General features: G+C 38.1%; 2 long non-coding RNA genes across 2 annotated transcripts in view; one reads left to right on the forward strand and one right to left on the reverse strand.

Moving 5' to 3' along the window:
* Nucleotides 1-22693, forward strand: part of LOC135296976 (uncharacterized) — a 63715-nt gene that overhangs the window by 13029 nt on the left and 27993 nt on the right. The gene's annotated exons all lie outside the window — the stretch shown is intronic.
* LOC135287598 (uncharacterized) lies at nt 20428-21884 on the reverse strand. The gene is made up of 3 exons (XR_010351192.1): nt 21828-21884; nt 21645-21744; nt 20428-20603 (listed from the first exon to the last, which is right to left on the reverse strand). It is a non-coding gene; the product is annotated as an uncharacterized LOC135287598 (long non-coding RNA).

Here is a 22693-nt window from a genome sequence, read left to right on the forward strand (position 1 = left end):
TCAAGTCATGCAACTATCTTGCATGGATGTGAGTCAATAATTCCTTTGAATATAATTCCTGCATGAGAAAAATAAGGACTGTTAGAGGCCCAGTTTTGAATTTTTCACAATATCAACAAATTAATCGTTTACCTCACTGATCCCAATTCTTGTAACAGTCTGATTCCACTTCCTGCTGTGACACTTGACACACCTGATTTTAAAAGTTCCCACAGAAAACTATTTACAAAATGCCTTGCAAGTCAAGAGCTAACCAGTACATGAAGTAAATGTCAAAGTGTCATCATAGAAAATATTAAAACATTAATCAAATACAAACCAAATTTTCCAGCTAGAAAGTAGCATATTTTCAATGCTACAATATTTAAGGTGGTATCTTTGCAAACCTGTGAAAGTGTATAAAGCAGACACAAATTTATAATCCTGAACATACTGACAAATCATTGCAAGATTTCATTTTATTTTCCTGTATTTCGCATCCCCTCAGCTCTCTAAGGGATTAAAATGTGATGTTATGTGCACAAATTATTTAAAGTCTCTCTCAGACTGTTGTAATTGTCCAAGTCAGTGATGCTTTATCATTTGTTTTCAAAAGAAATAGCTATCACATTTCAGTTATTCAGACTCTCAGGTGAGCAACTTCAAGCATGTTTCTGTATTTCTCTCAGCTTCCTTGTAAAGAACCTCCCCAACCTTTGTTCCTAGAAGTCGGCATTTTCCAGTGTAGAAGTATTTGTATGTGTTCTGAGTAACCAAAATCAAGTGTATTGTATTCCATATTTTTTTCTATGCCAACCTGCTTAAAATTATCACTTTAAGACCTGGGAACCTGGAGCAGAACCAGGATGTTTTATCTCGGGTTCATGGAGTAGCTTGGCCCTGGGTGCTGGTAAGGGACAGGCAACAGAAACATGAAGTTCTTTGTAGGGGTTCCTTTGAGGGGGCTCCCTGGGGAGTCCCTGGGGGACCCTCTAAGCTGTGTGTTCGCTGGTAGCAGCCAGCAGGCAAGGAGACTCCACACGGCTTCTGAGGGTGCTGATTAGGTGAGGGTTTATTGGGGGGTCCCACCCCTTGGAGCAGCGTGGTTTCTGACGGAGAAGGAGGGAGGGGGAGAGAGGGAGAAGTCTCCAAGAAACTGCATTCCACAATCCTAAACTGTTTTGGAGCAAATTTGGCAACAACTTTTTGGCCTCAGTTGCAAGGACCAACCCCATCTCTGGATGCAGAGCTGTGAGGCCAGGCCTGTGAGTTTCAGTGCCCAGCAAATCCATTTTTATTTCCGCTGCAACGCAGAAGCAACCCAGAACTGCAGCACTGACACCAACTGGGTCCAGCTGGCCCAAAAGAAACAACGGGACTGACTGCAGGTTCAGAGCTGCCCCAGATGGAGCTGGCACGCCTCACCTGCTACTAGAACTGCTTTGTAGCTCCTAACTTGCAGGGCAAAGGTTCAGCCATGTGGGGCTTCTCTGCCATATTGTCTCTATCTTTTGATCCATGGTCTGCTATGGAGGCCACCATACTGAGGAGGGCCTTCTCCACCTTCTTGTCTTAATTTGCTCCCGGGAGTCCATGGGATTCGGCAATATTGTGCTGATTGATATTATATTGATTGTTGATGTTTTGTTTTTAGCAAACTGGTATTTTTTCACCTGTATCATCTGGCATTCTCCTTATTGGTGAAAAGGGAGTGGTTAAAAGGGAGCTAACTAATTTTGGACTGTCCACCCCATATAATTGTCTTAAACCAAGACAGTATATTTGCAAATGTTGCTACTGTTCACAAAATTAATGACTTTATGTTTTAGTGACTTTGTGAAATATAAGCTCTGTTGCAACATCCCTGGCAAAAGATGAGAATGCAGTTATCTCTTATATCTCTAAAAGCTCCAACAATGACTACCAGGATGCACAGTAGTTGACTGAACTGCTTGTGGGCTTCCAAAGTCAGACAAGTATCCAGGAAATGGAGCAAGCAGTAGGCATAGAACTAAATGTAGTAAACCATCAATCTGCTTTGACTGTTGAAAGCTCTTGTAGAAATTAATTTCTTATCTCTGTGATAATAATAATGTCATGTGATAACAATAATGTCATGGCTATTAATGCCAAAATTTAGTGTTGTTTGCCCATAACAAAGTACTTGAAGGCAATCCACCCACTCAAATTCCACTGACACAGAATGTTTCTGAGCATCCCTGTTGTTTAAATGCTGGCAGCAAAAGATCTAAAACACACAACCTTAAGTAATTCTGAAGGGACATGAATGAAAACTGGCAGTCTGTGTGGATCACTATGCCTCAAGTAGCAAATAATCTTTGATTATGTTATGGTAGGGACAGGAAAAAATTAAAGAAGTTTTTTTAAAGTCTACTCTCTGATTCAGTTTTCTGGTGGAGCAAAGAGTTTGTCATTGAAGGAGTGAATGCAACTGTATGGTTGTCAAGAACACATGGAAGGGGTCAAAAACAGTAATAAAAATATAAGCAATGCTTTATGATTTCCTAATGATGTAATAAACTATAGCCATTATTATATAATTTTCAAGTTGGGTTAAGGATTAGGAATAATCTATCTTAGGTAGTAGCATAGAAAGAAAAAGTGGTACAGATAAAAGGTATTTAGAAAAAAAAATTGAAGATTAAACATGAAATATTTATCATATCAGTGAGATGCTGTAATAATTAATTTTATTTCCTGCTTGTTTTATTTTCCCCCCACAGTTATTATAGTTGATATTTGTATACATTATTTAGTTGCATTAGTTAACAAAATGAATAAGAAAGATCAAATTATGAAAACCAACAGGATGCCCACAGAGGTATTTAAAACCAAGAGATTGTGCTCAGGAGATGAATACTGGTCCACACCTGGAATTGCATCTTTCAAATTAGAAAAGCTGAATGATGTTATAATGGTTAATATGTGTCCAAGTACTTTCAACAGGAAAGGTCACAGAATTAGGGAACATGTTACCAGAAAGCAAAAAGGTAATGTAGAGCAGTGGAGCAAATTGGAGTGAGATCTTCATCTTGTCTATTTGAACAGTCAACAGGCTATGTCTGCTATGAGAGAATATTAAAATAGTTTTCTTTTCTAAAAAGTATCATAGAATTGATAATTTTCAAAAGCAATGTGTATCTGGCATTGTCCTGGATCCTGTCCTCTGTTGTTAAAATTTGTGTCAACATTTATTCTGAACAGAGACTCTTCTCACTCTGCACCATCTGCTACTGCAATTGTCAGTTTGGGGATAACATGAACCATTACCTGGACACAGAAAGGCATTTCTTGACCTCCTAATTACTAAATCCAGCAGAATGATGGGGGATCCTTTCCTGGGCTTAACAACAAGGGTGGGGGGAGAGAACAGTAACACAAGATGGGTCAACTTCTGTCCTGGACATCTAATTTACATCACTTTAGACAGAAGATGAGATCAGACCTTCACTGCCTCTACAGCACTGCTCATTTGAGTTTGAATGAAGTTAAAGGCATCTGATGTCTGCCAAAAGAAAGGGAAAATATTATGACCATACATTGGAACAACTTTAGTGTTTTTACCCAGCACTATAGAGGCAAACACAGTGAACATCTGTTATATTTAAAGATTTGTTTTAACCAAAATTTCACACAAACTCATACCATATACATGCATATAAGTGTAAACTTCAAGGCTTATAACTGAAAGGAATTCACAAGGGATTATAACCCATATAGCAAATTTAAACCAAGAGCTTTGGTGAATTTTGGATTTTGAATATTTCCTTCTGTATATCAGAAGGAAAAGATGGGTCAAACACATGTTCTTTATCTCCTATCTTTGAGAAGTCCTTTGGAACCTAGGAATTACACAACATACTTTTTTTCATAGGGGCCAGGAGTATGCAGAATGCTTTTTTACTTGGCCCTGAGTAAAACATTATTTAAGAAATCCCTGAAGGAAAATATTATAGACTTCTTTCTGTTCTTTTGTATTATTCTTGAGAGAGTAAGTGTTGTTTTAAAAGTAAACATTCCATTCACCCAAAAAATGTGTTTTATAATTTTGTAGTGTATGGCTTTTGGGATTTTTTTAAAAAGAAATTCTATTATTGTGTTGGTTGCAGAATCACCTTTAATGCAGTAATTCAGACATCAAAATCTTTGTTTAAAAAGTATTGTTTGCACCAATGGGCCCAAATTATTTTTAACATTCAGCTCTGAGAGTGCTAGCTGATGTCAGTGTTGATATGGCAGTTGTTATGCAAATCTCACCCCATTTAGCTCTGCTACTTCATGAAACCTCACCATTTCTTACCAGCTCCAATCCTGGAAAAAAACCTTTTTTTTTCCCCTGGAATACCTTTAAATATCAAACTTTTGTAAATACCCCAAATCTACCATATAATTTAGGAACAAGGAAGAAAAGGAGAAGGAAAGTAAACCAGGATTTTCAGTATCTTGACAAACATTTAATGTTCAAACCTGGATGCTGTAGGTTATTACTTTTTCTCATCTCTGCTACTTGAACCTCTCTTTGTGTTCATCTGAAAGAGAGAAAAATAGGCAATAGACATAATTGACTAATTTGATTTTTCTTGCTATTGAGATTGACATTAAACTATTAACATTTCCTGCAATACGTTATTGATGTATTTGTAAACAATTTATATTGCATTTTAGGGACTAAACAATGTCATTTTGATATAAGCATATGGATTTTTAAAACAAATTTTAAAAGCTGCTCTTGCTGTTTTCTTTTTTTTTTCCCTCTATTTTAAAATTTATCCCAAAGGGAGGCAGAACAGATTAAGAGAAATTTAGAGTGGGACATGTTCAAAATTGGAGAATATAACCCAATTTTCCTAGACTGGTTCCCAGCCATTATAGGCAGGTTTTGTTTGCAATGTCCCCCCATCTGCAATGCATTCTCTCTTCTCTAGACATCTTCCATGCTGAAGATCTGGGTAATGGGACAGGGAAGAGGCAGAAGTGTAGGGTTATAGAGCAGAGTTTCTCCCCCAAGCTCTCTAGGCACACTTTACTACTCTCTGGAGGAGAAAAGCAGAGCTGAGGGCCTCAGTGATGGGTAAGAAGAGTCAGAGATCCAGCACTGCCTTCGTGTCCTCAGCCTATGAACCTCCTGGATATTTTCATTAGGAGAAGAGACTAAAAGAGGCATCAAGAGCTGTGCTGTAAAGAAATAATTGACTTCATGGCCAAAGGGGTTGTTGACGATCTTACTCCTAGAAATGTGTTTGACATTGTTCTATACTGCAAGGAAACAGTGGAGTAGAGTGTAGAGACAGAGTGAAAAATGGCTCTTAAAGTTGAGTTACCAGTGTTCTTCAAACTGAGAGGGAATTTTAAGTTAGATTCCAGCAGAGAATGTCCTAAGGTCATTTCTATTTCATATTATAATTAAACACTTGTATAGTGGAGAGAAGAATGTGCTTACAAAATTTATGAGTGAGAGCAATCTGAGAGAGAGGGCAAGTACTGTGAAGGACAGGACTATCTTAACAAATTGGAATAATGGTCCACAATCAGCAGGATAAATTCACATAATAAATCTGAAAAATCAAGGCTTAAGAAATCAGAGCTCACATACACAGAAACAAAACAAGGAATAACCATATGTCAGTTATACAGCAGAGGGAATCCAGAGCTTATGCTGGATAGCAAGGTAAATTAAGACAGTGATACAGTAGTGGCACAACAAAATGAAATAATGTAGTTTAGGAAAATACTTGCAGGAAGGTCAGGAATGAGATAATGAAACAAATTATTCTGCTATGCTCAACACTGGTGAGACCTCAGCTGGAATGCTATGTTTGCACTTTGCATGACTCTAAAACACATAGACAAATATGAGGTACAAAACAAATGGACAGGTTCACTGTGGGTGCTTTCCCAAGGCCTCATCTACCCCTACATTTCTGTGAAATAATAGCTGAAAGTTTTATCTTCTGTCTGCCACATGTACTTTGCATATTGTACTTTTATAACTTTACCATTTTCACCAAGATTGCATGATTTAAGAGCCCATTTGCCCATTGCAGGCACATGAAACCAGAAGTCCTGATTTAGTAGAAGTCTGTGTTAAGTTTTAATAATGAATTCACTAGACCAGGATTTAGCCTGAAATATTTATCAAAATATAACACCTACTTTTCAGTTTTGTTTTATCTTGTATTTTTAATATTACGTTTATGGTAAATATTAGCTGTGCATAAACAATATTATTGTTATCAGCATGAATGAGTAATTGGGTCTTGGTAAATAAATGTAGGGCAGAAATTTAGACAATTCTTTGTTTATAGTTTCAGTATGATTGCCTTTTTGCCCTAGCCATATTCTCTGAGCCCTAAATTTCATCTATTTAAGAAACAATGATTCATAGTTACTTTTTGAGGATTAATCCTGGTTTGTATGTATTTGAAGGAGAATTATGCTAAGCATTTTTATGTTGCATTTTTTTATAACCATTATTTATTTTTTTCAAATGCTTTAGAAGTTGTAGTAAACTTGTGAGATTAGCTATGCACTCAGCTGTTCAACAGCATCTGGTAGATTACAGCTATCAAGGAATTCTAATGTGGTGATTTATATGACTGAAGAAATGGGCTGCTAGAAGCCTCATGAAGTTCAGTGAGGGTAACTGCAAAGTTCTGGACCTGGAGAGACACAACTCCAGGCACCTGCATGGTGGATTGATGCTGGCTGGATGTCAGGCACCACCAAAGCCTCTCATCACTCCCCTCCACAAGTGGACATGGAACAGAAAATATAATGAAAGTTCATGAGTTATGGATGGGGAGAGATCACTCAGTAAGTACCATCACAGGCGAAACAGATTCAACTTAGGGTTATTAGTTTAATTTATTACTAACAAAATCTCTAAAAAAGAACAGGAGAAGGAGGAGTAAAACAAATCTTAAAAATACCTTGTCTCCCTCTCCCTCCTTCCCAGCCCTACGTGCTCCCCATCAGCATTACAAGGAGACAGGGGATGGGGATTATGGTCAGTTCATCACATGTTACTCCTGCTGCTGCTTGGGGAGAAAAGTCTTTTCTTTCTGAATATCAGGAAGCACTTTTTACTGTGTGGGTGACTGAGTGCTGGCACAGGCTGCCCAGAGACATTGTGGAGTCTTCATTCTTGGAGATACATATTCAAAAGCTGTCTGGACATGGCCCAGGGCAACTTCTTGTAGGTGGCCCTGTTTGAGCATGGAGGACTAAGCCATCCTTTCCAACCTCAACCATTCTGTGAGTCTGTGTTTATGTGAATACATTGGAAATAGAAGTAAACTTCATCTAAACACTGGTTGAAAGAATAGGACATTGCAGAGCCAAACTGTGTAAAATAGCAAGACCCATATAACTAAAAGAAAAACAAGTTAGTTTTTGTACTTCTGTGAGCAAAGAATCCTGAGTGAAATTATTACCTCATAAGAATATTCATCTTATCAGTAATTTGTTGGGACATGTCTAGGAATGTTTTCATCTCCTGGATGACATTACTGTCCTTGCTTCTTTTACATAACATCATGTTGAATAATTTGTCTTTTTTTTCCTGAGCTTTACTCTGAAATTTATACTGTTCCTTTCCAAATATAATACCTTTCTTTTATATTTAAATTTAAAGAAAGGAACTAATTGTGTCCTTTTCATAATAAGTCTTCATGCTGTACTATATTTGGAAAGATGCAATACTTAGTTATTTCTCTCTATTTTCTTTGCCAAACCCCTTTAAAAAAGGTTTTTATTTAATTTGATAATACTCTCCTAAAAATAAGTGTGTGTGTCCACCTTTGTTGCTGGTCTAACATGGAATAACGTTGGTTATAGATTTGTTTGTCATATGTAGTGTTGACTATAAGACAGACTATTCATTCCATTAGACTGCCCTCTTGTAATGGTTCATTTAACATGTGCCATAAGATTTCTTAAAATTATTATTAATTGTGAACAATTTAACCAATATCAATTTTTTTATTAGGGAGGTGTCTAAACTACTTCATCCTCCTATGATTTGAGTTGTTTCTATGTCTTTGTAAGGTTTTCTACTTGGAAATTCAAAGGTAGACAATTCTTCAAGGCTTAAAACTGTTTTACTGTGTGTTCTTCTGAATAGAAGTCCTAGTCCATAAACACAGTTGTCCTGGAGATTTTATTTTCCCTCTTCTGCCACTTGAAGTTAACATTGTACACCAGGCTACATAGTGAGTTTGTATTTTTAGCTCAGAGTAAATTTATCCTGTTTCTTTACAGACTCTTCTTTTCAAAGTTATCCTTGAGGGATCACTTAGCAGAGCTTTAATGTTACAAGCTTTGCTCCAAGCAGAATTTACACACCTGAAAAGCAAACTGTAAATGTAAAAGTTCTGTTAAGTCTGATGGGTAACGTCAGAGGCCAGAATAAGTGGAGCATTTACAACATGAACTAAAAATTAGCCTTTTATCATTCTCACTCATGCCAACTCACAAGTTCTTCTGGGTTTTCTCGGGTACCTCCCTCAGAGACCCTTGGGTTTTTTGAAGGCATATCTAGAGATCATAGAAACTTGTGAGTACAGCAGATGTCAGCATCCTAGATTAGTTGCCCACTGCTCTCCAGTACAGAGCTGTATTTTGGATTTAGGATGATAATAATGTTGAAAACAATTGATGTTGTTATGTTAAGCAGTGCTGAGTCCAAGAAAAAAGACTTTCCAATGTCTCATGCTCTGTCAGTGTGGAGATGCACAAGAAGCTGGAAGGTAGCACAGTCAGAACAGCTGATCCAAACTGGCCAAAGGGATATTCCATAACACAGAACATCATGGCCAGTGTATAAACTGGGGGGATTTGGCTGTGAGAGGCTGACTGCTGCTTAGGGACAGGCTGGGCATCAGTCAACAGGTGGTGAGCAATTGAATTGTGTATCACTTGTCTGTCTTGGGTTTTATTCCTCTCTTTTTTTCATTTCCCTTTTAATGATTATCATCACCATCCTCATCCTCAGTATATTTAATTTCAATTATTAAACTCAACTCACAATTTTGTCTTTTTCTTCTGATTCTCCACTCTGTCACAGCAGGGGAGGGAAGCAGGAAGCGAGCAACCACTGCAATGTACTTAGGTGCAGGATAGGGTCAAACCAGGGCAATAGATGTCTTCTGCTCCGTGAGGGAGAAGCCTGTGCTGCTGCAACTGCACTGCCATGGGTAATTCAAAGCCCAGGCTGTTGGTAAACATGACAGTCACATTCCTTAGCTGCTGTGCAGACCTGTCTTTTGTGCATATGTAGTTAACCAAACTGTAAATCAAATCTCTCCATCTAAAAAAGAGGCGCTTAAAATAATTATATGTTTGGAATATCTGGCTATTTGGTATTTTCCATTTGCTAAATAACTGCCCACAGTTGGGCATGTCCATGATCTGAAGGATTTGTCTGTTAACTGGGATATCATAAAATGAGGAAGCAGTAGAATGAAGTTCGTTTATATATGATATAAAAATAGTATTAAAGTATGCATTTTAATGTGCAGCATGATAATTTTTTTCCATAGCTGAGGGAGATATATTAGTGAAATACATAGAAATTTAATGTTGAATTTGCAGTTTACTTCTTCAGATAAATGTAAAGTCTTCATATGGAGATTTCTCTTTGCTTATCCTTTATGTGTGCAATTTGCTGCATTTTGAAACTCATATTTATCATAGAACTGAATGCATACTAAAATAGACCAGAATGTATCTGCATTCATTCATCACTGCAATATTTTCTTGTGCAGCTCCACACATCCCTTTCTACCTCCAGTGCCATAGGACCTTGCTTTACTATTTGTTCACCCTTAGTATCTGGTCTTTGTCTCATAAATCATTTTGACCATGAGCTAAATCCATAAATGGTCTGTATTAATATGGAATTATGTTTTGCCTCTTGGGTGCTATTAAAAAGTTGTCCACGACAAAAGTACATAAGAAAACACAGATTTTAATTTTGTCATTTTAATTTCTTTCTTTCCTGTGACCTTTCTCACAGTGGCTCTTACTTATTTTCCTAAATAGCTTATTATCATACCATTTGATTCCCAGTTTTATTTCTCTTGACTTTATCTAGCCAGCTTCTCTTCCACATCTGTGCTTATTTTTTTTTGCTCCTTTGTTCTTTCAGCCCTTCCAATAATTTTCCTTGCTATTCATACTGACACTCATGCTTTGACTTCCTTAAATTTATGAATGTTAGCAAGTCACTTAATTTGAAGGAATTATATATATTTCTTCATTGGCTGATGTATTCAAAACTAAAATGCTTCTCTTCACTCTTGGCACCAACTCATATGTGGTTTGCTTAACAATTTGTTCCAAAGGGAAAAAAAAAAAAAAAAAAAAGCTTCACGAACCAAAGTTTTAAGCATGGTGTGTGAATAATTATAGTTCTGAACAACTGTTAATACAATGTTTTTCAAACCCTAGGAGTGAGTCCTCTTTCAAGCAATTTCCTTGACATAAATTAAAACAGAAATTTAATTCTTATTACAGTAATGATTTACTGCAAGGATTCAAACTGAGATTAAAAATGATTCTGATGTTCTGAATGAATATAGATAATATACTCCTACATAGAGCAGAACGTTCATATATATATATATATATCTCCATGCCTGCATTTTGCATATCCTTTGCAGCAGCTGAGCTTCTGATGTAGAATTTGTTTGATTGCTGGGGCAAATTGCTTGCTCTTTCTCTCTTCACTTGTAAAATATAGATATGATTTCTAATTGCAACACTATTTATGTTAGTAAACCAAGGATAAATGTTTATGTATTGGCCTGATGATCATCTAATTTATACCAATAGAATTCCATTGAAAATTACTAGTCCCAATACTTGATAATTTTTAATTCCTTGAAAAAACCCCACTTCTGTAACCCTTAGAAAATCCAACAGATTAAATTATGTTTTAGTAAGTGATTAAGAGTAATAGTGATTTACTGCATTTTACCTTTTCTGGTGGTATCTATTAGTTTACTTAATATTACTGTAGTATCAGGAAAGCACCACTGTTTCATAGTACAAATACATAGTAAAACTATGGTCTTTTGCAAAAAAGAGATCAAAATCTCAGTATCAGTTCAGAGTTCCAGCTATGGCTCTCAAAGCATAAAAATTTTAAAATGCAGTATGAGAATAAATTGGTAGCATCTGGCTTAAAGCATATGGTAATATCAGACAATATAGCCAAACTGCAGCACACCTGAAAATGTAAATAATTCTTATCAATCCCCTATAGTACTGAAAATTCCTAATGTTAGTCATACCACAAATAGATATTTTTTCACTATATCCCAACTGAGCTGTTGCTCTCTTTTGCTTGAGCAAAGATTGATCTCTGCTTTGTTCAGGGAAATGTAATTTGTATAACTATAACCCTTGCCATAACTGGATAACCTAAAACTTTATAATCTATTTCTCATCCTAATGGATATGTCCTGAAAGAGATTGAATTGTGTTGCTGTGTACTTCAGCCTAATGTTATAACACTATTTTGTGATTCTTTAATACCTTTCATTGTCTTAAGCTTATAAAGCCTGCAAGTATTGTTGAAAGAACATTACAAGTATTGCAAAGTTGAGCACAAAAAAATTACACAAAGCTTTGCTCATGTTGTAACAGAGCAATTGCCTTTAGCCATGTGTGTGCACTATGATAGAATTTGTAACATTTTGGTTGTTAATTCAGCCCTCCATTTTTACCGAGTGTACATCAATCTGTCAGTCAGTTTGCTTTTGAGGATCAGTTTGTAATCTAACTATGAGCACATCTTACCCCTTTCAGAAACCTGAGCTGGGTCACCTCGGGTTTGCAGGTAGAAACCTTCCAGATGCCAAGTGTCAAAGAACAACCAGCCATGATGTTGACTGATACACAAATTAACAGTGAAAAGGATACACACAACAAGTGGAAATAAGGCATCACAGACAGTCCTTATTCTTGTATTTTAAATATTGTACAATACCTTTTTTTTTTTTTTGTATTGAAGACATTTTAGGGTTTTTTAAATGTTCCATTGTCTGTGGTTTTATCCATTCATATTGAATGTCATTGCTGACATCTACAGAGGCCATCAGCAAAGCAGTAACTTCTATGCTAATTGTAGAAACTTCTGCCAAGTCAAGCTGGCAATCCTGAACTCAATCTCCTTGTCAGCAGAATACTGGTCATCCACTAGATTGGCCATTCTAGCCTTATTTCAAAGAGAGTTGATAACCACAGGGCAACAGAGACCTCAGCAGTTTTGACTTGCCTTAAAATCCCCCGGATTTTCCCTATGTTTTCTGCCTCAGTACCAGACCCCATTGCCTGTCCTCCTGCAAGGATGGTGCAGGATGGAAAGCTTCCCTTCTGTTCTTCAACTGTTGTGCTAAGTCAGCATCCCAGCTGCTTGCCTGAAATCCAATGAGTCATTTTCAGCATCGCCATCTACTCCTTTTCTTCTCCCAAATCTGCAGATATATTTATGCTGCACACCGCAGTGCAGTGGTTTCATAAATCACCTACTTATATGTAGGTGTATATGCACAGGTATTGCAAATATCCCAGTGGCAGCAGCATGGAGCTCAGACAGCTTAATTTTTCTTACCAAGCTGGTCTGCTTCTGCTGCCTGGTTATACATTTGGCTGCCCCTGTTTAAAGTATCCTGAAAGAATATGTGTATCCACTACTGTGATGACAACCACCCTCAATGATTCTGTAGCTCACAGAGACTCTTTGATGTAGAAAACAGTATATTTGTAGCTGGCAGCCAATACATTCTTTAAAACCAAATGCTTGTTTAATGAAGGGAAACACACTGTGTGTGTCTTTTGATATTCTGTATCTGAAGTCATCACAGTACATGGCAGGTTTTGAAAAACAAAGCTGCTATGGCTTTTCTTTCTGTGCTATTGCCTACTGGGACTGCAGATATTATAAAGTTGTCCTTGGAGCAATTAGAGCACTAAAGGAAAAACCTTTGAATCTCTGCTTTATAATTCTGCACAAATATAGTCCATAATTTTACACAGAAGGGACTATATGACTCCACTAAACCACACTGACAGTGACAAATATGAAAAGCTTTGAGGAAATATTCTGCAAATTTCTGAAGTAAAAAAAAAAAAAAAATCTGGAGGTAAAATAAGATCCCAGAGAAACACTGCCCTTTCACAGGAATACTTAAAACTGAAGATGGCATGTCTAGAAACTAAGTAAATGAAAATTTTAAAAATGCAAGACAGGATGAGAGTTAAGAAAATAGGAACTTTGATAGCTTGGAGGTAACTCAGACTTTCGGTTTGGAAGTAAATACATCACTGTGACATAGAACTGTCTTGTCCAGAGATTTCGACTAGAATTAGCAGTAGTATAATAATTAATACTTTGTGGTGATATCTGGATTTCCAAAAACGTTTCAGAGCTTTTTACAGCACTCTTGTACCAGCCACAGCTCCTGGTTTTCTGAGGATGCTGATATTGATAGGCAAGATGGGTGCTAATGTCTTTACTAATGACTAAAGGTCTTTAGGAGAAAAGGATGCTAATGCCTTAGAAATGGGTGTTAATTGTCTCTACCAACCTCAAGCCACACAAACTTGTTACAGAGCCCAGCCAGTTTGACTCCTGAACTTTAGGGTAATAGTCAGCACGTTTGCCAGCATTGCTGACAAATGGGTCAGCACAAAGTCTATTACAGGGCCCACATAGCCTGAATTCTCAAATTTTGGAGGAAAATGACATCTTCAAAGGGACAATATGTGGCAGGCTGTTCTCAGCCAATAGAGAAAGGAAAGGGCAACATGTGAGCAGGAGTTCAGGACACAATGAGGCTGCTGGGTCCTCCAGAACCTGGAGAAAGAATCCCCATGTGGGTATGCCCCAGTGGACACTTCCTTTATTCGAATAAAGTTGCAGGGCTCCCGTCTCCTTTGCAGACACTGGCTCTTCATAGAGTGATTTTCCACACTATATGTACATAGACCTCACATTGGTCTATGCCTAATGCAGGTCACACCACATATATTATCCCGTGATTTGCAGTTTTGTTATACTTATCTTAAAATTATTGAGGTTTTTTTTGTTGCCATTACTCCCAATGAAAAGCTGTTCAGAGCCTCCAAGGATTAAAAGTATTTTTCTGATTGCTATGTTAAATTTGTTCATAATCCATTTGTACCATCTTACATTTCATATGAAAACCACTGTCCTTTAGGTTTGGTCTCTTTCTCCAAAATGTCATTTACCAGCTGATCTCCATATGGAAAAAATAATTTCCCCTTATTTTTGCAGACTAAGGTAAACAGCACATTTTCACTCACATGTCAGAGAGGGGTTCTGTGCTCTCTTTTGTCATCCAAGTAGTTGTGGTCCAATGTGAATTCATCTCTTCCAAAGAGTGCACTGAGGGTATACAGCATTTGAAATGAGAATTCATCATTTTTAAAATGGAACTATTCAGGTATTTACCAGAAACATTCTCGTTTACATTCTTTGTGATACTTGCCTTTTTCACAGCCATGCACATTTTGCCTCATAGTTCGAGTGGCTGACAGTTTCCTGTGACTGTATTTTTTTTTTTTTTTGGTATTTCTAGCTCAGTTCATTGTGAAGATTCTTCTTATTGCTTCCCAGCAGCATGACAGAGCATTTGCACTGCAACATTTCATTCCATTTTTTCCATTTTATTATTCTATTCATTAACAGCATCCAATTTTTCCTAGTCTGTCTCCTGGTGTGCTTCTGGGTTCAGTACCCCGTGTATGCAGAAGCACAAACAAAGGAACATTCACCCCTCAGGTGCTAAACACACAGTTTAAGTTCATCCAAGGCTAGTTGGTGTGTATAAGCTCTGGCAGCAAGGAGACTTTATCCTTGCTACTTCTTTAGCTGTAATACACATTTTTACCAATTCCTGTCTTAAAATTTAGAAAGAACATTTCCGCATTCTGTAAATTTTCTTTATAACCATAAGGGTAGAATTACTGATTCTGAAATTACTTTAAATATTTATTTTTAACTACTAGTCTGAAGAAAACAATTCCTGTAATTGTGGAAAATATAGGGAACTTTTCTTTATTGTCCCAAGAAAACTGAATTTAACCATATGATTAGGTGTCTGTAATAAAATAAAAAATTGCAGGATCAAAAGAGATATGCCCTGTTTCATACCCCATCAAAGATGTAGGATATTTTAGACCTGATCTAAAATAACAAAGCAATGTAGCAATTTTTAAAAACGGGACCACATCCTGGTACTGAAAGTGATTTCAGCATTGATTATAATAAAAAGTCTTAAAGCACTGGGGCCTGCGGGCCGAGCAGGAGCCGTCCCGCCCAGGATGCTGCAGCGCCGGCGCTGGGCACTTTCGTGAGCAGCGATGTCCCCGATGTTCCAGGAGCAGCAGCATGGATTCACTGGGTCACATGCCCCTTTTTTCCTCGTTTTTTGTCCGTTTGGATCCTTCATTTGCATGACGGTTTAAGGGGCTTGATTGTCCCATTACAGTGCTGTCCAGGCTGGCTCGTTTCGCTTGAGGGATGGTGCACTTAGGTGTGATCTGGTACGTTGAGTACCGTATTTCTTACAACTACCCTTTTAACCCCTTCTACCATAGCCAGACTAACAGTACATGCTTAACAATTATCAACTATTTTACAGCAGTTTCTAACCTGTATTTAACAGCAATGAAGTTTGATAAAAATTCAGTCAGGTCAGTGCTTGGTTATGCATTTGCATGTCAGTGCATCTCTTTTTAATGCAGACATCTTGTTTCTTATTATCTAGAGATATGTTATGAAATCTTGAAATTAGAAATCTTGACAACAGTCTGTAAATTTTTTTTTCTATGACCATGGCTGCCATGGTGCATTATATGTGACATGAAGGTAAAGGTCACCTTGTTTTCCAAGAAAAAATTTGAAACTGGCATTACCTGATCAGTGAAAAATATTTAACTAATGCTTACTAGGTTTATTTTCTCATAAAGCTGAAAAATACCAAAGTTGATAAAACCAAAATATTTTTTTCTCCTAGCAGCTGTTATACAGCACTCAAGCAATTCATAAAACCCCTATGTTTAGAAGAGCCATCTCTTAATTCACTAAGCATTACCAAACACATCATTTTAGCTTTATTTCCCCCCTTCACATTGTCAAAGATCTGTATGCCCTGGTAGTTATTGCCATGTTTATTGACAAAAAAAATCTCTAAATAACAGCTAAACATGATATAAACAACACAGAGGGGAAGAAATTACAGTAATTGACACAACAGATGGACAGACAGCATTTTGATCTTCTAGTTACCTGCTGCCAAAGTCAATCCAAACAACATTACTCTAAACCACTATGAGGCATAAGGGAGTGAGAAAATAAGTTCATCTGTTAGCTGACCTAATGGAATCTCCTTTCCTGGTGATTTGTATTTCACATCCGTGTGGTCATGCACCTTCATGCTCCTCCACATCTCCTCTCCCCTCCATTCTCTCTCCTCTTCCTTTGCAGTCCCTGGGGACAAGGGATGACACATGGCTTGGCTGAGTGTGATCTAACCAGACTCTGGACTCATGTTCAGTTGGATCACTAATTAAAGTGCTCCTTTTTATTAGGCTCTTCTATCCAGCTGCTGATTATCAGAAAATTTGCCAGAATACTATGTCCAAGATCTCTGTCCATCTGCCAGATTGGTCTGAAATGGACCAATGGTTTCCATCACTATCAGGAGTCAGTGGAGATACAGGGTGGCCATAGAAGATTGTTTCCTTAGGATAGCCGCTTAAAATCACCTGAAAATAAAGTAACTTAAATGAAACATTTTGTTTCAATTAAATAAATACAGGAATGGGTGTGGCAGACTGGGACAGTCTGTGGGACAGACAATTCTTCTCTATAATTTTGACAAAACCAAGCAAAATAACCTGTTTTGGAAGTAGACATGGCAATTCCTACTCTTGGACTTCTCTACTGAAACCTTGGAGTATGAAACACACCCCTCCCCCTGCTCCCTGCAAAACCCAGTACACTTCTTGTATTTAGTCTACAAGGACAGTTCATTAGCAATAATATTCATTGTAGTCCTTATGATTCAGCTGTCTGTATTTCCACTGGAAAATTAGTTCTATCCATCAATCCTACCTTTTGTAATTTTTCCTGCTTTCCTTGTAATATTTTCATTTTCTTTTACACCTGTTGTCTTCATTAACATATGCAGAACAGTCTTCCATCCATAATCGAGCAGACTGGGTCATGGCATTTACTAATCTTTGCAGAAAAACCTCAGTACTGCAATTCCCCTTCGTAGAATCAAGAAACATCTGGGGAAATCACTGTGCTGCTGCAGTTTGGGTGCTGGACAGAAGAGGGTGCCCTTCAGACAGCCTGAGACAAAAAAAGACCTTGGCTGGCTGTGGGCACTGGAAACAGCCGGAGGGCGGCAAATTCCCAATGCAAGAGAAGTTTCCAGGGCAGCGAGGCTGTGGAAGCGCAGGCAGCCTGCTCTGTACGGCCTCGCTCGCACCCTCCTAAAGCTGCTTGGACACTTTAATTAAGGCTGCATGAAGAGCAGAAATGGGAAGTTAGTTACATGAACCTGGACTGAGTACAGTTTGTTGGGAACAAGTGATGCTGGTTTTACTTCTGCTGCGTTCAGAAAGTGGCTGTTTATAGAGTTTATAGACTTAATGTTGGGAGATGTGCGCCGGAGTCTGCGTTCTGTTCAAATCAATCCTTTTGGAGGTTGTCACTTTATCGACCTGAATCTTATAAACCACCAGAAGAAACAAATCCTGGGCTTGGCTGCCTGTATGCAAATGTGATTTTTGACTCATCCCTGACCTGCTACACTGAATAAGCAGAAAAGCTTCCACAATGTAAAACACTCCCATAACAGTGATTCAGGTTTAATCAATTACGTGAGGTAGTTCAGAGAGCAGTTACAGCTGTGCAAAGCATTATTCAGAGTTAGAATTTGACTTCATGTGATAACCAGGCAATAAACTCTTAGTCAGCTGTCAGTTTCTGCCGGAATGAGGCATTGTCAGCACTTAAAGATCTGTTATGAACATTTCTATCAAATAAATAATATCTTCTTAGTGGGTATTTTCACCATTTCTTACAAGGAATCAAGAAAATGTTGTCCTTGGTTAGCTCTAGAGAGGCTAAATAAAGTTGTGATGATTCCAAGACAACCATGTCTACACAGGCTTAATGCAAGTGTTCAAGGTACAAAGTTGTTTTAAAATCTTGTTTTGCACTGTTTTTCAAATTAACAGAGCCCTCACAGCTCTGAAATTATGCTCATTGGATCATTTTAGTGTTTAAAACATATGCCATATATTTGAATGTTTTAAAATTAAGTAACGATTAGTGGTTTTAGTAAGCAGTCTGATATCCAGTGTTAGCTGATGAGTCATGAAACAAGGAGAACATTTACAGGACATTGCAATATATCAGCTTAGTAGAATTGAAATTTCACTTTTTCAAATGCCACTTCAGATAAAATTGGCCTTTCAGGTGAGCATACTTTCTCCACTAGAACTGGACAAGGTTCAGCATAGACTGCTATAATTATGCAAGCCCCACCGCTAAGCCTTATGAAATACTTACATTATAAGTATTTCAATCTTCCTTAATTCTTCTATCACAATATGAAAACTTCATTCCAAACAATGTTCTATCTGTAAAGCTGTTGAAAGCATGAAATATAAAATGTCCTGAACAAACGTAGTGCAGCTTCATTTTGCATTGGTGAAAATCATGGTTTTAAGTGACCAGAGTTTAAATGATGTGCTACTTTACCTTTCCTGAATGAGGTAGAAATAGCTGGAGATAGTGTTTTGTAGTCAAATACTTGAGGTCAGCCATTATGCGTTCTTCAAGAACAATTATAGAAGCCAAAGAAAAAGTGTTCCATCCATGGAGAGGAAATACTGACTTGCACGGGAATAATGGAAGAGTGACACCCCATCTTTTGGCCATAAATTCAGATTCCATTGGATCATATTCCTTTGCTTGTTATTGTACAGTTAACATTGAAAAGACTTAGAGAAGTGTGAAGTAGTTTTATTTTCTTTATATGTATCATAGAAGACAAATAAGGTGATTAAAAATGGGATGTTTCACTTCTTGTTTTGCTAATTTTTATCTTCCCTGAATAGTCTAAACATACAGAAGTACTGTTTTCTACTATGGAAGCATTTGAACAAGTTGGGTAAGTCTTTGCTGCAGTTTCAGAAGAGTAATATAAAGGTGCTTATTTAGTCTGTGCTTTTGAGCAGAAATTACATGGCATCCTGACAGCAAAACAGACTAAAAATCATAACAAATTTAATTAATCTCTGCTATGCTTTGAGCTGGACTGAAGTTTCTCTGCAAGACAAAAAAACCCTCATAAATGTATAATTCTGGAGGAATTAGAGACAAAATCAATACACTTTGCTTATGATGCACATGAGTGAGTTGTCATAACACTGATTATAAATTCTCCATCAGTAGCGAGGTCTGGATGTTCAAGCTGCTCCAATAGTTTTTCTTGCTCGACAAAACAAGCATGAGTTGGTACCAGCTGATGCCAGCTAGATTCTTACTTGAGAGGCTGACTTTGTTGCTCATTTACCATCGACAAAAGTTATGTTAATGGATTTCTTCAGTAAATGTCCAGAGTTAAATGGCCTCTATCACAGGTCCATCTACTTTGGTCATGACTTTCCATCTACTCATTTCAGCAGAGATAGAAGCTCAGAAAACTACACACCATCAGAGATTTGGAGGCATGGTGGTGGTGGGGGAGTAATGTGTGTTGGGAGCTCAGGCTTTTACAAGTGAGCTCTTGTAGACACAAAAAGGGCAGCTCTGCTCCTTCCTGAGTGAAGGATGGACTGGGTGGAGAAGAGTAATTGTAGCATATGAGGATCCATAATAGACCAGGATTCACTGATTCCACTGCTTGTTGAATGACAAAGTACCAAATTACACAGAAGCAGTCGTGATGGGGAGACAGGTCTGAGGCCAAGCCGCAAATTCAAATCAGAAAGCAATCACAGGATTAGCAAAAAGAATAGGCAGGCACAGCCGTATTCATAATGCAACACAGGCAAGCACTGATAGCAGGGGCTTGAGCTCAAATGCAGCCTCTGAGCCAAGGGCAAAGGCCCCAGATAACATATCTTACAGGTCTTTCTCACACTACACTTTTAGAAGCAGTCTGATTCCAACTCTGCTGTATCGAAGCTGACATCAAAGAGTGGTAGCCAAACTCCTGGGTAGGGGATGAATGGGAAAGAGATTGTAGTGCGGATGTGCACTTGGAGCCTGACATTACACAGTGGAGTAGCTTTAAAGACACAGGTTTTTTTGGTTTGGGATTTTTTTTTTTTATTTTTTTTTTTAGCATTGGAGTCGCACTCCTAAATCTGATGTTTCTGAGAAAAGATTTGCAACAGGCTGAATTCTCTTATTCAAGCAACGAGTGATCCGTCTGTGATTCCTCACCTGCAGATAAAGCTGGCTCATATCCTAGTAAGACTTCCAGGATGTTCAGCAATCACCGCCACACCTAGCTTAGAGTCTGTAGCTCCCGGATTGATGGCCCGCTCTTTGCAAGACAAAGACCAGCTGGTTATCAGTCAATCTAGCTAAAGCCACACCAGAAAAAACAGAATGGGCTGCTTCACTAAAAGCAAGCTATTGTGGGGAGATTTTTGGAGTAAATGTGGTACCTGGTGAAGGTGCTTGGACAGAAGTAGGGGTGTATGAGTACCCTTGAGCAGAAAAGCTGCAAGTTCACCATTCCTGGGGAGAAGGGTCATTACTCAGAAAATGGAGTTGTAATACACGTAGGTTTCAAGCATTTTAATTTGAAAGAGAACTAGTTTACTGCCCGAATATTTTCCTCCCGAGCTTTATGCTTTATGCATTGCTGGAGGGAAGGAACATCTTGGCAACAGGGGACGCTTGTTGCATTCCATCCTTGATAAGAGGCTATTACTGCTCAAGTGAGGACTACAAGACCCACAAGGAGGTGTCGTCTGAACAATTATTTTAATTGTTCTGGAAAAGGATTAGATATTTGAAAGATATTACAAAATTTTCGTCTTTCCTGACCTCTACTAATCCCACCTAATTGAAAATTTGTTTGAAGGTTGGAAAAAAGCATTATTTTTACAAAAAAACCCCATTATCTGCAACTTCACATCAGCTCAGCAACCATAAACTGTAACACACATTTTTATTTATTATTCTCAATATATTCAAGCTGCTGAAAGAAATTAAGAAAGTGCTGGATAGTTATATTAAAGTCAATAGGAATCTTCAGTTTCATTGTCTTTGTGATTTAAACTGTCAGTAAAATGGAGCAGTTATATTGAATGTGAAGCCACATTTATGAGAATGCATGTCTGTGCCTTGTGTTATGCTCCCTGGTTTCTCTCACTGTATTAGGTTACTCCACCCTCTCACCTCTTGTGTATCAGCAATAATATGATTAGCATATCAGCAGAGGGAATTTTCAGAGAAAAACAGCATGTCCTTGTTTTGAATAGTGATAGATTAGAAGTTTTCTCAGACTGTGGAGGCATTCTTAGCTTATTTAGTGTCATACATAGCTGATAATATTTTATAGAAGACAGATGCAAACCTGTATAGTTAGGTATTTGGTTTCCAGGACTGCTTCAGTGGTGGTGTTTGTCTTCATTCTGTCACAAACTGTTGTCCTGTGCCCATCACTCCACATTACCCTTAGAAGGAGCTCAATAATGTAAAACCAGATACAGTTACAATGAATATATAATTTTGCATGAGTAACTAATTCTGCCTTTACCTTGTTTATCTTGCTTTGGTTTGAGTTTTTCCAGTTACATTTTCCGTTAGTTTACTGTCTACTTCTGTGAGATAACAGATGGGATAGGATGATACCAAGATTGTCCCTGCACTGTTGATTTGTGGGGGGCTACAGTAGGGTGTATCTTCTGTAGTTTTGTGCTTCATTCCTGGGTCTATGTCAGTTGTGCACAGTGCTCACACGTTAGTTCACACCCAGCTATTCCTTTGGATCAAAGCAGTTGTTGGTTCCCTGTGGGGGAAAACTTGGGTGTGCCCCTAGGCTCCACCTCAGTTACTGTTCTAGGTGGCAGTAGAGACTGCACTAAATTTGGCTGTTTGGTCTCTCCTCAGCCCTGCACTGCTGTCCCATCTCAACCCCTACATGCCCTCATGGTGAGCAGCACATGCCCTCAGCATCATGTTACAACAACACTGTCCTCACTTTTTTTTTTTGTCACTTGGAATGGAAAAAGACAGGGGTTAAAAAAATGTTTTAGGATGGCAAGGACAACAGGGGAGGCCTGAAATGGGATCTGTGTGCATGAGCACAGCCAACTCTGATTCTTAGAGCCTGTATGTGAGTGGCTGGGAGGCTGCCACACGTTTGGAGGAGTACATGTTGCCTTTGAGACAAATTCCCTTCTGTAACAACCAAACATTTCTACTGACGTGAATGGTCTGCTTTAAATGCATTTGGAGATTGATGTGGCCACAGTGTAGTCAGAGGAGGAAAGGGATTTTTGCAGTTATGCTGTCACAGTGAGCTGGGACATGCACAGGGCAATGAGGGCTGTGCAGGTGAAGATAGATCTCGCCCTGACGACCTCTCCAGCTGCCTTTTTATAATGCTGTTTGGATCAGCAA

Source organism: Passer domesticus, chromosome 1, assembly GCF_036417665.1.
Source record: "Passer domesticus isolate bPasDom1 chromosome 1, bPasDom1.hap1, whole genome shotgun sequence".
Classification (NCBI taxonomy): Eukaryota; Metazoa; Chordata; class Aves; order Passeriformes; family Passeridae; genus Passer; species Passer domesticus.